General features: G+C 52.7%; 4 non-coding genes across 4 annotated transcripts; all 4 read right to left on the reverse strand.

The window, feature by feature from the left end:
- Positions 1-8851: 8851 nt before the first annotated feature.
- Positions 8852-8924, reverse strand: trnak-cuu (transfer RNA lysine (anticodon CUU)). The gene has a single exon. It is a non-coding gene; the product is annotated as a tRNA-Lys (tRNA).
- A 330-nt stretch (positions 8925-9254) lies between these two features.
- On the reverse strand, positions 9255-9364 carry trnal-caa (transfer RNA leucine (anticodon CAA)). The gene is made up of 2 exons: positions 9327-9364; positions 9255-9300 (listed from the first exon to the last, which is right to left on the reverse strand). It is a non-coding gene; the product is annotated as a tRNA-Leu (tRNA).
- Positions 9365-11616: 2252 nt separating this feature from the next.
- Positions 11617-11690, reverse strand: trnak-cuu (transfer RNA lysine (anticodon CUU)). Its single transcript has one exon. It is a non-coding gene; the product is annotated as a tRNA-Lys (tRNA).
- A 329-nt stretch (positions 11691-12019) lies between these two features.
- On the reverse strand, positions 12020-12129 carry trnal-caa (transfer RNA leucine (anticodon CAA)). Its single transcript has 2 exons — positions 12092-12129; positions 12020-12065 (listed from the first exon to the last, which is right to left on the reverse strand). It is a non-coding gene; the product is annotated as a tRNA-Leu (tRNA).
- Between the last annotated feature and the right edge of the window lie 47 nt (positions 12130-12176).

Genomic DNA, 12176 nt, shown 5'->3' on the forward strand with positions numbered 1-12176 from the left:
TCCAGAGCCACCCCCCACTCCTCCAGACTCTGCCCGGGGAAGGGCAACTCTGGCTGGGCATGGCCTCCACTGAGCACCCCCTGGAGCCCCCGGAGCACCTCCAGAGCCACCCCCCACTCTCCCCAGACTATGCCCGGGGAAGGGCCACTCTGGCTGGGCATGGCCTCCACTGAGCACCCCCTGGAGCCCCCGGAGCACCTCCAGAGCCACCCCCCACTCTCCCCAGACTATGCCCGGGGAAGGGCCACTCTGGCTGGGCATGGCCTCCGCCGAGCACCCCCTGGAACCCCTGGAGCCCCTCCAAAGCCACCCCCCACTCCTCCAGACTCACCCCGGGGAAGGGCCACTCTGGCTGGGCATGGCCTCCACTGAGCACCCCCTGGAGCCCCCGGAGCACCTCCAGAGCCACCCCCCACTCTCCCCAGACTATGCCCGGGGAAGGGCCACTCTGGCTGTGCATGGCCTCCGCCGAGCACCCCCTGGAACCCCTGGAGCTCCTCCAGAGCCACCCCCCACTCTCCCCAGACTGACCCCGGGGAAGGGCCACTCTGGCTGGGCATGGTCTCCACCAAGCACCCCCTGGAGCCCCCGGAGCACCTCCAGAGCCACCCCCCACTCCTCCAGACTCACCCCGGGGAAGGGACACTCTGGCTGGGCATGGCCTCCGCCGAGCACCCCCTGGAGCCCCCGGAGCACCCCCAGAGCCACCCCCCACTCTCCCCAGACTCACCCCGGGGAAGGGACACTCTGGCTGGGCATGGCCTCCACTGAGCACCCCCTGGAACCCCTGGAGCCCCGGGAGCACCTCCAGAGCCACCCCCCACTCTCCCCAGACTCTGCCCGGGGAAGGGCCACTCTGGCTGGGCATGGCCTCCGCCGAGCACCCCCTGGAACCCCCGGAGCACCTCCAGAGCCACCCCCCACTCCTCCAGACTCACCCCGGGGAAGGGCAACTCTGGCTGGGCATGGCCCCCACTGAGCACCCCCTGGAGCCCCCTGAGCACCTCCAGAGCCACCCCCCACTCTCCCCAGACTATGCCCGGGGAAGGGCCACTCTGGCTGGGCATGGCCTCCGCCGAGCACCCCCTGGAACCCCTGGAGCTCCTCCAGAGCCACCCCCCACTCCTCCAAACTCACCCCGGGGAAGGGCTAATCTGGCTGGGCATGGCCTCCACTGAGCACCCCCTGGAGCCCCCGGAGCACCTCCAGAGCCACCCCCCACTCTCCCCAGACTCACCCCGGGGAAGGGCCACTCTGGCTGGGCATGGCCTCCGCTGAGCACCCCCTGGAGCCCCTGGAGCCCCCGGAGACCCTCCAGAGCCACCCCCCACTCCTCCAGACTCACCCCGGGGAAGGGACACTCTGGCTGGGCATGGCCTCCGCCGAGCAGCCCCTGGAGCCCCCGGAGACCCTCCAGAGCCACCCCCCACTCTCCCCAGACTCACCCCGGGGAAGGTCCACTCTGGCTGGGCATTGCCTCCGCCGAGCACCCCCTGGAGCCCCCGGAGCACCCCCAGAGCCACCCCCCCACTCTCCCCAGACTCTGCCCGGGGAAGGGCCACTCTGGCTGGGCATGGCCTCCACCAAGCACCCCCTGGAGCCCCCCGGAGCACCTCCAGAGCCACCCCCCACTCCTCCAGACTCACCCCGGGGAAGGGACACTCTGGCTGGGCATGGCCTCCACTGAGCACCCCCTGGAGCCCCCGGAGCACCTCCAGAGCCACCCCCCACTCTCCCCAGACTATGCCCGGGTAAGGGCCAATCTGGCTGGGCATGGCCTCCGCCGAGCACCCCCTGGAGCCCCCGGAGCACCTCCACAGCCACCCCCCACTCCTCCAGACTCTGCCCGGGGAAGGGACACTCTGGCTGGGCATGGCCTCCACTGAGCACCCCCTGGAGCCCCCGGAGCACCTCCAAAGCCACCCCCCACTCTCCCCAGACTATGCCCGGGGAAGGGCCACTCTGGCTGGGCATGGCCTCCTCTGAGCACCCCCTGGAGCCCCCGGAGCACCTCCAGAGCCACCCCCCACTCTCCCCAGACTATGCCCGGGGAAGGGCCACTCTGGCTGGGCATGGCCTCCGCCGAGCACCCCCTGGAACCCCTGGAGCTCCTCCAGAGCCACCCCCCACTCCTCCAGACTCACCCCGGGGAAGGGCCACTCTGGCTGGGCATGGCCTCCACTGAGCACCCCCTGGAGCCCCCGGAGCACCTCCAGAGCCACCCCCTTCACTCTCCCCAGACTATGCCCGGGGAAGGGCCACTCTGGCTGGGCATGGCCTCCGCCGAGCACCCCCTGGATCCCCTCCAGAGCCACCCCCCACTCCTCCAGACTTTGCCCGGGGAAGGGCCACTCTGGCTGGGCATGGCCCCCACTGAGCACCCCCTGGAACCCCTGGAGCCCCCGGAGCACCTCCAGAGCCACCCCCCACTCTCCCCAGACTATGCCCGGGGAAGGGCCACTCTGGCTGGGCATGGCCTCCACTGAGCACCCCCTGGAGCCCCCGGAGCACCTCCAGAGCCACCCCCCACTCTCCCCAGACTATGCCCGGGGAAGGGCCACTCTGGCTGGGCATGGCCTCCGCCGAGCACCCCCTGGAACCCCTGGAGCCCCTCCAAAGCCACCCCCCACTCCTCCAGACTCACCCCGGGGAAGGGCCACTCTGGCTGGGCATGGCCTCCACTGAGCACCCCCTGGAGCCCCCGGAGCACCTCCAGAGCCACCCCCCACTCTCCCCAGACTATGCCCGGGGAAGGGCCACTCTGGCTGTGCATGGCCTCCGCCGAGCACCCCCTGGAACCCCTGGAGCTCCTCCAGAGCCACCCCCCACTCTCCCCAGACTGACCCCGGGGAAGGGCCACTCTGGCTGGGCATGGTCTCCACCAAGCACCCCCTGGAGCCCCCGGAGCACCTCCAGAGCCACCCCCCACTCCTCCAGACTCACCGCGGGGAAGGGACACTCTGGCTGGGCATGGCCTCCGCCGAGCACCCCCTGGAGCCCCCGGAGCACCCCCAGAGCCACCCCCCACTCTCCCCAGACTCACCCCGGGGAAGGGACACTCTGGCTGGGCATGGCCTCCACTGAGCACCCCCTGGAACCCCTGGAGCCCCGGGAGCACCTCCAGAGCCACCCCCCACTCTCCCCAGACTCTGCCCGGGGAAGGGCCACTCTGGCTGGGCATGGCCTCCGCCGAGCACCCCCTGGAACCCCCGGAGCACCTCCAGAGCCACCCCCCACTCCTCCAGACTCACCCCGGGGAAGGGCAACTCTGGCTGGGCATGGCCCCCACTGAGCACCCCCTGGAACCCCTGGAGCCCCTGGAGCACCTCCAGGGCCACCCCCCCACTCCACCAGACTCAGCCCCGACCCGGGCACACTCTTCCCCGGGTCCTGGGCTCCGGGACTCCGGGGATGACCACCGGGGACCAGGCTCTCCCTCCGAACCCGGGGACCCACCCTTAAGCACCCCCTCGCGGGCTAAACCCCTTAGGGGCAGCCGCCTGGAAGCCCGTGCCCTTGGTACTCTGACATGGAAGCCCGTGCCCTTGGTACTCTTAACAACACTTTGAAATTTTTCGAGTATAGTGTACTATTTCGGTTTTTACTCTAAGTCCCTCAGGGGCATAGTGTACTATACTATGATGGTCAGATCACCTCCAGGCCCCAGGGGAGTGCTTTTCTGGGGTCAAACAGTGCACTGATGATGGGGGATTATTTCATTTTGCTCATTTTGGTGTTTTTTCACATTTTAACCCATTTTCACCCCTTTTGCTCACAACTTCATACTACGGCCCGGGAAAACGACAGAGTCGATGGGCATAGTGTACTATTGCCGAAAAATGACAGAGTCTTTTCGGGAATAGTGTACTATTTCGGTTTTTACTCTAAGTCCCTCAGGGGCATATGGTGCTATACTCTGAAGGTCAGATCACCTCCAGGCCCCAGGGGAGTGCTTTTCTGGGGTCAAACAGTGCACTGATGATGGGGGATTATTTCATTTAGCTCATTTTGGTGTTTTTTCACATTTTAACCCATTTTCACCCCTTTTGCTCACAACTTCGTACTACGGCCCGGAAAAACGACAGAGTCGATGGGTATAGTGTACTATTGCCGAAAAACGACAGAGTCCCTCGGGTATAGTGTACTATTGCCGAAAAACGACAGAGTCCCTCGGGTATAGTGTACTATTGCCGAAAAACGACAGAGTCCCTCGGGTATAGTGTACTATTGCCGAAAAACGACAGAGTCCCTCGGGTATAGTGTACTATTGCCGAAAAACGACAGAGTCCCTCGGGTATAGTGTACTATTGGCTGGAAGCTCGGTTTTTTTTCTAAGTCCAGCAGGGGTATATGGTACTATATTCTGGTGGTCAGATCACCTCCAGGCCCCAGGGGAGTGCTTTTGTGGGGGCAAACTGTGCACTGATGATGGGGGATTATTTCATTTTGCTCATTTTGGTGTTTTTTCACATTTTAACCCATTTTCACCCCTTTTGCTCACATCTTCAAACTCGGGCCCTGATTACAAGTTCTGACCAAATGATGACAAACACGGTATTTATTATGTATTTTTTTCATTTTTTTTATTTTTCCAACTTATACATCCATCATTGGTGCCAAGCAGGTTGTGGAGAAAGCAGTGAAGAAAGGAGAGAGCCATCACAGAAAAGATGTCCATCCAGGGTCAAGGTACCCTGCACTTTTACATATCCAAATGACAGCATTTAAAGTTTTTTAGCGTATGGTATCTCTCGTTGCATGGAACCGCACAGAGGCCAACGCCACACTGACGGCACCTGTACTTTGTTTGCCGCCTGCCTTTGGTACGAGAGCGGTCAGAGCACACGGCGCAGTCTGGACGTCCCTCTGCTTGACAAAGCCAATGACGCTCTGTGAGTCTCTGTGGCATTTCACCCTCCGGTCTTGAGCGCCTTTCTTGTTTTTTGGAGTGATCAGCCAGTAATGCATCAATAATGTTCTGAATGTAAACCTTTAAAGGTTTGTGTGGGCCTGGAGTGGATTTGGTGTATATGATGTGTGAGTTGACAATACTTATGCTTATAATGGCATTGAATATGCGATGATACCATTTCCGGGACCTGTGTGGAAAGAGGTATGTCTTCATCCTCTGGTCAGCAGTGTCCACTCCACCCATGTAGGCGTTGTACTGGTCGACACATACAGGTCTTTTGATGTCACGGAAGCCAGTGTCATCTGTCTTGGATCGGATCCTCCTCTGAACACAATCATTTCCATGGACTGTGGACAACATGGTGAGACGTTTAGTATTGTGCCAAGCACAAGCCAGGAGTTTTCCCTTTCTGCAAAAAACTGGGTCATCTCCTTTTTTCAGCTGTAAGACACTTTTACCAAGGCATTTTGGCATCCCCAACCTGGTAATCCTTACCGTCCCACACAGTCCAGTTTCCAAATCTGCTAATTCATTTGCAATTACAGGCGAGGTATAGTAACTGTCCATGTAAATCTCGTGTCCTTTGCCCGTAAAGGGAGAAACCAACTCACGGACAACTGCGTGTGTTGCACTGATGTTGCTTGCATTATTTTTGTACTGTCCAGTGTGCATTGACCAGCGCAAAACATACCCTGAACAGCTTTCACTCAGGGCATACACTCTATAGCCATATTTGTCAGGTTTATTCGGAGAGTAACATTTTAGTGAAGATCTCCCCTTGAAAGCTATTGTCATTTCATCTAAAGAAAGCTCCTTGATTGGACTGTAAACTGCTGCAAATTTGGGAATAATCAAATCTATTATTGGGCGGACTTTGAACAGTTTATCGTGCCCGGGCTCGCCTGTTCTCACATAATCATTATTGTTGACAAAATGAAAGAACGAAAGAATGATTTCAAATCTGTTTCTTGACATTACATTTCCAAATCCAGGCGTTTGTGTAAGCCAAAATGTTCCCCAGTAATCCTCGATTTCAGGTTTCTCAACAAGGCCCATGGAGAGATGCAAAGCGAAGAAAGCTTTCATTTCGGTGACTGATACATCATACCACTCAAGAAATCTTGAATGTGGCTTCAGAATCATAGGTGCCATACACGGATGTGCATATCTATTTGTCTCATCAGTAATGAAAGTCCAAAACTGATCGGTCAGAAAGAGTGACAGAATATCAAATGGATTAGCATCCGTCAGATCCATCTCTCCTGTGTAGCCAACTGGGTCTTCAAAAGGTTTGATCCATGCCTCAAATACCTCGACCTCTCTCAGCATGTCCCAGCTCTCATCCACCGGGCAAGTTTTACTACAGCCACTGGTTCCACTGGTTCCTTGCCTCCGTCTGTCCTTTGCACCTGTCCGTTGTTTCGAAGTCCCTTCATCTCCACTTGGAAATCCATCGTCACTCTCGGGGAGATAATACCCTTCAGAGTCAGAATCTGCTGTAAATTGCATGCCACGTGTACTTCCTCCAGCCACTTTTTTCCTTACCGGATCTGCCCTGGATCATACCTGGCTAATAAGAGTCAGTTGCACCGAACTGACCAATGACTGAAGTTATTCATTTTCTACTATTATTTCATAAATTTCCTTGTACGGTAAAGTCGCATTTCTGCGACTTTGGCGCTTAAAGGGTTAGTTTGTGTGAACTGTGAGTATACAGAATCAGATCCGTTATTACAGTAGCACAAATGACCGTACCTATACTTTGGTAAAAAAACACATCAAACTGCTGTCTCTTTTTAAAGGAGTTTGATGTGGTTGTTGTTACATCAAACTACTGCGTCCTTTAAAAGTCCACATCAAGCTAATGCTTTTTTTTAAAGTCTATTGCAATTGAGATGTCAGTCGAGAGCCGTAACAGCAGTAGTGCATCCAAGAAAGCTGTGTATTGAATGGATATAGAACCTTTAGTGAAGCAGGAGCCAACAGGCTATTCACATCCTTGTGTAGGGTCTCAAACTACAGGTATTCAGTTTACGATTAAGGAAGATTTCTTAGCAGAAACGAGACAAGACGGGGCACCAGGGTAAAACCCAAAAAGCTAAGATACGGTCCTTAATCACGCTCGTTAAAAGGTTTGAAGGGTGTTTCACGATTCAGGGACTTACGCATAGTCTAATCAAACAAACAATAGTCAATAACTCTTTCGTGTAGTTTATTTATCAAAAGGGCAATCAAAAAGGGCACCGGAGCAGAAATGCGCACAGGTAAATCACAGGTGATGTTATATCAGATTTAAAGGCAGAATTCATGCAGATAATGTTAAACCAGGGTTTTGCCTTTGATAATCAAACGTGTCTATGCTAATCTATATCAAAAAGAGGGAAAGTGAGAAGCTAAGGGAGGAGGAACAGCTGAGTTCTACCCAAATCACGCCACAAAAGAACCGCACACTGAAGTCGGCTTACGATTTTGTAGAACTCGGTCCGGCTGGTCCTTGTCCGCGGACGAGATCCGTGGCGAGGCAGCGGCGTGGAGCGGTGTGGCGGGCGAAGGCAGTGGCGTGCCGCGATATCCGTGATGCGGGGCGGCAGCGGTGGCGCGAGGCGGCGCGAGGAGCGGTGTGGCGGGCGAAGGCAGTGGCGTGCCGCGATGTCCGTGACGCGGGGCGGCAGCGGTGGCGCGAGGTGGCGCGTGGCGATGTCCGGGAGTTCCTTAGCGGTAGAACGCTTTAGCTGCGTGTTAGCTCCTCACGCGGCCTTTACTCAGATGAGAACGTAGCGCTGATCCACGTAAACGGCGTAGATTACTTCAAAAATAGTAGAAGCGAAGTAGAAAAGAAAGTCTCTGTCAGGTTTAGCGCTTAAGCTTAGTTCCAGGTGTTTCCAGGTGTTTTCAGAGTTCAGGGGGGCGATGAGGCTGGCCTAGTCTTGTCGACCCACGTGGCGGACGCTTTGTTGAGACAAAGGAAAAGTAAACAGGCTCGTCCGTGGAGACGGCTTCAAAGAGATAGACAAAGGCTTGAACAAAAAAAAAGGAAGAAGAGAGCAAGAAGAGAAGAGAGGAGAAGAGAGCGTTCCAAGCTCGGAGGGTCTTTTTGTCACCTAGCGCCGCAGGGCACGCTGGGAGCGAAAGGGGCGGGCGCTACTGCGACGACACGTTAAACACTTTTGGCAGTTTGTGCACATTATTCCTTGAGGTAGATACATTTTACATCTTCTTTCACCTGTGATGGGCACTCGAGTTAAAGCATTGGGAATATAAAACCTTAAACAGTGGAAAAATACGTAACACAAGGTGAAACATGAGGTGTACGGAGTTGATTCGGACAAACATTCATGGCATAATCACATAAAACATAGTTTTCATCGGGGCGTCCTCCTGTAAGACTGTGGGGGAGAAGGTCTGTTATCGCCAAAGTCACAGCGGCTCCCTGCGGTGAGGGAGAGAGGGAGAAAGAAAACCCCCCAATGTTCAAAGAGAGTTTTTCTGTTATCTGGCCGTGGAATATCCATCTCCATTCCCCTACACTTGCAATGAGGTCAAATATAGGACAAACCCATTGTCAGGAGTGGGATTAGAACCCATTCCTCCACTTGTAGACCAAATTTGCTTACGCTTAGGTAGGAGTTTACCTTGACCCTGACACCTTGGACATTTCAGCGATGCTGACATTGAGCTCCCTTATCTCGAAGATAACGTTCCAAAAATCAGTACAAAGTAAATGCTTTGGCAACCTTACACTAGATGAAGTCTTTCCAATTATGTACAGTCCATATAAAGAGATGACTTTAACAGGTGATGAGAATTGAGTGAAATAGTTCAAATCTCATTGTTACAGAGGGTTTAATTCTTCTTCTTTCGGTTCCAACAGAAGAAAATTTATGACCAAGATTTCACGGGTTGTAATGGCGAGCAGTCCATAAAGCTAAAAATTAACTCCGCCCAACGTGGGGCTCGAACCCACGACCCTGAGATTAAGAGTCTCATGCTCTACCGACTGAGCTAGCCAGGCTGGCTGTCCAAAAGGCAAAAAAAGGTCATAATGAAAACCCAGAATTTTTCAGTACTAAGTGGTAAATTAATCTGTCACTTTAATTTCTCAGTGAGTGGTCACAATTACAGTATAAGACATATGATACAGTTCACTCTGAATGTACTCAATGCTTTGACAGTACAGCATCTACGTAGTAGATTGGCCATCACATCACAATTCATCATTGGAAGTAACACTTCATTTGAAATCTTAAGCCAATACGACAATTTTTCATCCATTGTCACACATATGTACTTGTAAATTAGGGTGTAAAAATGGCTTCCTTTCCAAAGGAAATATTTTTTTTTTTGTCAGGAGTGGGATTTGAACCCACGCCTCCATTCAGCGACCAGAATCCCCTGTGGCGAGGAAGGAGTTTACCTTGAGTCTGGCGCCTTAGACCGCTCGGCCATCCTGACACTTTATTTATGTGAACTGTGAGTATACAGAATCAGATCCGTTATTAAAGTAGCACAAATGACCGTACCTATACTTTGGTAAAAAAACACATCAAACTGCTGTCTCTTTTTAAAGGAGTTTGATGTGGTTGTTGTCACATCAAACTACTGCGTCCTTTAAAAGTCCACATCAAGCTAATGCTTCGTTTTAAAGTCTATTGCAATTGAGATGTCAGTCGAGAGCCGTAACAGCAGTAGTGCATCCAAGAAAGCTGTGTATTGAATGGATATAGAACCTTTAGTGAAGCAGGAGCCAACAGGCTATTCACATCCTTGTGTAGGGTCTCAAACTACAGGTATTCAGTTTACGATTAAGGAAGATTTCTTAGCAGAAACGAGACAAGACGGGGCACCAGGGTAAAACCCAAAAAGCTAAGATACGGTCCTTAATCGCGCTCGTTAAAAGGTCTGAAGGGTGTTTCACGATTCAGGGACTTACGCATAGTCTAATCAACCAAACAATAGTCAATAACTCTTTCGTGTAGTTTATTTATCAAAAGGGCAATCAAAAAGGGCACCGGAGCAGAAATGCGCACAGGTAAATCACAGGTGATGTTATATCAGATTTAACAGCAGATTTCATGCAGATAATGTTAAACCAGGGTTTTGCCTTTGATAATCAAACGTGTCTATGCTAATCTATATCAAAAAGAGGGAAAGTGAGAAGCTAAGGGAGGAGGAACAGCTGAGTTCTACCCAAATCACGCCACAAAAGAACCGCACACTGAAGTCGGCTTACGATTTTGTAGAACTCGGTCCGGCTGGTCCTTGTCCGCGGACGAGATCCGTGGCGAGGCAGCGGCGTGGAGCGGTGTGGCGGGCGAAGGCAGTGGCGTGCCGCGATATCCGTGACGCGGGGCGGCAGCGGTGGCGCGAGGCGGCGCGTGGAGCGGTGTGGCGGGCGAAGGCAGTGGCGTGCCGCGATGTCCGTGACGCGGGGCGGCAGCGGTGGCGCGAGGTGGCGCGTGGCGATGTCCGGGAGTTCCTTAGCGGTAGAACGCTTTAGCTGCGTGTTAGCTCCTCACGCGGCCTTTACTCAGATGAGAACGTAGCGCTGATCCACGTAAACGGCGTAGATTACTTCAAAAATAGTAGAAGCGAAGTAGAAAAGAAAGTCTCTGTCCGGTTTAGCGCTTAAGCTTAGTTCCAGGTGTTTCCAGGTGTTTTCAGAGTTCAGGGGGGCGATGAGGCTGGCCTAGTCTTGTCGACCCACGTGGCGGACGCTTTGTTGAGACAAAGGAAAAGTAAACAGGCTCGTCCGTGGAGACGGCTTCAAAGAGATAGACAAAGGCTTGAACAAAAAAAAAGGAAGAAGAGAGCAAGAAGAGAAGAGAGGAGAAGAGAGCGTTCCAAGCTCGGAGCGTCTTTTTGTCACCTAGCGCCGCAGGGCACGCTGGGAGCGAAAGGGGCGGGCGCTACTGCGACGACACGTTAAACACTTTTGGCAGTTTGTGCACATTATTCCTTGAGGTAGATACATTTTACATCTTCTTTCACCTGTGATGGGCACTCGAGTTAAAGCATTGGGAATATAAAACCTTAAACAGTGGAAAAATACGTAACACAAGGTGAAACATGAGGTGTACGGAGTTGATTCGGACAAACATTCATGGCATAATCACATAAAACATAGTTTTCATCAGGGCGTCCTCCTGTAAGACTGTGGGGGAGAAGGTCTGTTATCGCCAAAGTCACAGCGGCTCCCTGCGGTGAGGGAGAGAGGGAGAAAGAAAACCCCCCAATGTTCAAAGAGAGTTTTTCTGTTATCTGGCCGTGGAATGTCCATCTCCATTCCCCTACACTTGCAATGAGGTCAAATATAGGACAAACCCATTGTCAGGAGTGGGATTAGAACCCATTCCTCCACTTGTAGACCAAATTTGCTTACGCTTAGGTAGGAGTTTACCTTGACCCTGACACCTTGGACATTTCAGCGATGCTGACATTGAGCTCCCTTATCTCGAAGATAACGTTCCAAAAATCAGTACAAAGTAAATGCTTTGGCAACCTTACACTAGATGAAGTCTTTCCAATTATGTACAGTCCATATAAAGAGATGACTTTAACAGGTGATGAGAATTGAGTGAAATAGTTCAAATCTCATTGTTACAGAGGGTTTAATTCTTCTTCTTTCGGTTCCAACAGAAGAAAATTTATGACCAAGATTTCACGGGTTGTAATGGCGAGCAGTCCATAAAGCTTAAAATCAACACCGCCCAACCGTGGGGCTCGAACCCACGACCCTGAGATTAAGAGTCTCATGCTCTACCGACTGAGCTAGCCAGGCTGGCTGCCCAAAAGGCAAAAAAGGTCATAATGAAAACCCAGAATTTTTCAGTACTAAGTCTGGTAAATTAATCTGTCACTTTAATTTCTCAGTGAGTGGTCACAATTACAGTATAAGACATATGATACAGTTCACTCTGAATGTACTCAATGCTTTGACAGTACAGCATCTACGTAGTAGATTGGCCATCACATCACAATTCATCATTGGAAGTAACACTTCATTTGAAATCTTAAGCCAATACGACAATTTTTCATCCATTGTCACACATGTGCTTGTAAATTAGGGTGTAAAAATGGCTTCCTTTCCAAAGGAAATATTTTTTTTTTTGTCAGGAGTGGGATTTGAACCCACACCTCCATTCAGAGACCAGAATCCCCTGTGGCGAGGAAGGAGTTTACCTTGAGTCTGGCGCCTTAGACCGCTCGGCCATCCTGACACTTTATTTATGTGAACTGTGAGTATACAGAATCAGATCCGTTATTA

The sequence above is a fragment of the Eucyclogobius newberryi genome, unplaced genomic scaffold (genome assembly GCF_026437365.1).
Source record: "Eucyclogobius newberryi isolate DKJ021-1_F unplaced genomic scaffold, fEucNew1.0.hap1 SCAF_83, whole genome shotgun sequence".
NCBI lineage: Eukaryota > Metazoa > Chordata > Actinopteri > Gobiiformes > Gobiidae > Eucyclogobius > Eucyclogobius newberryi.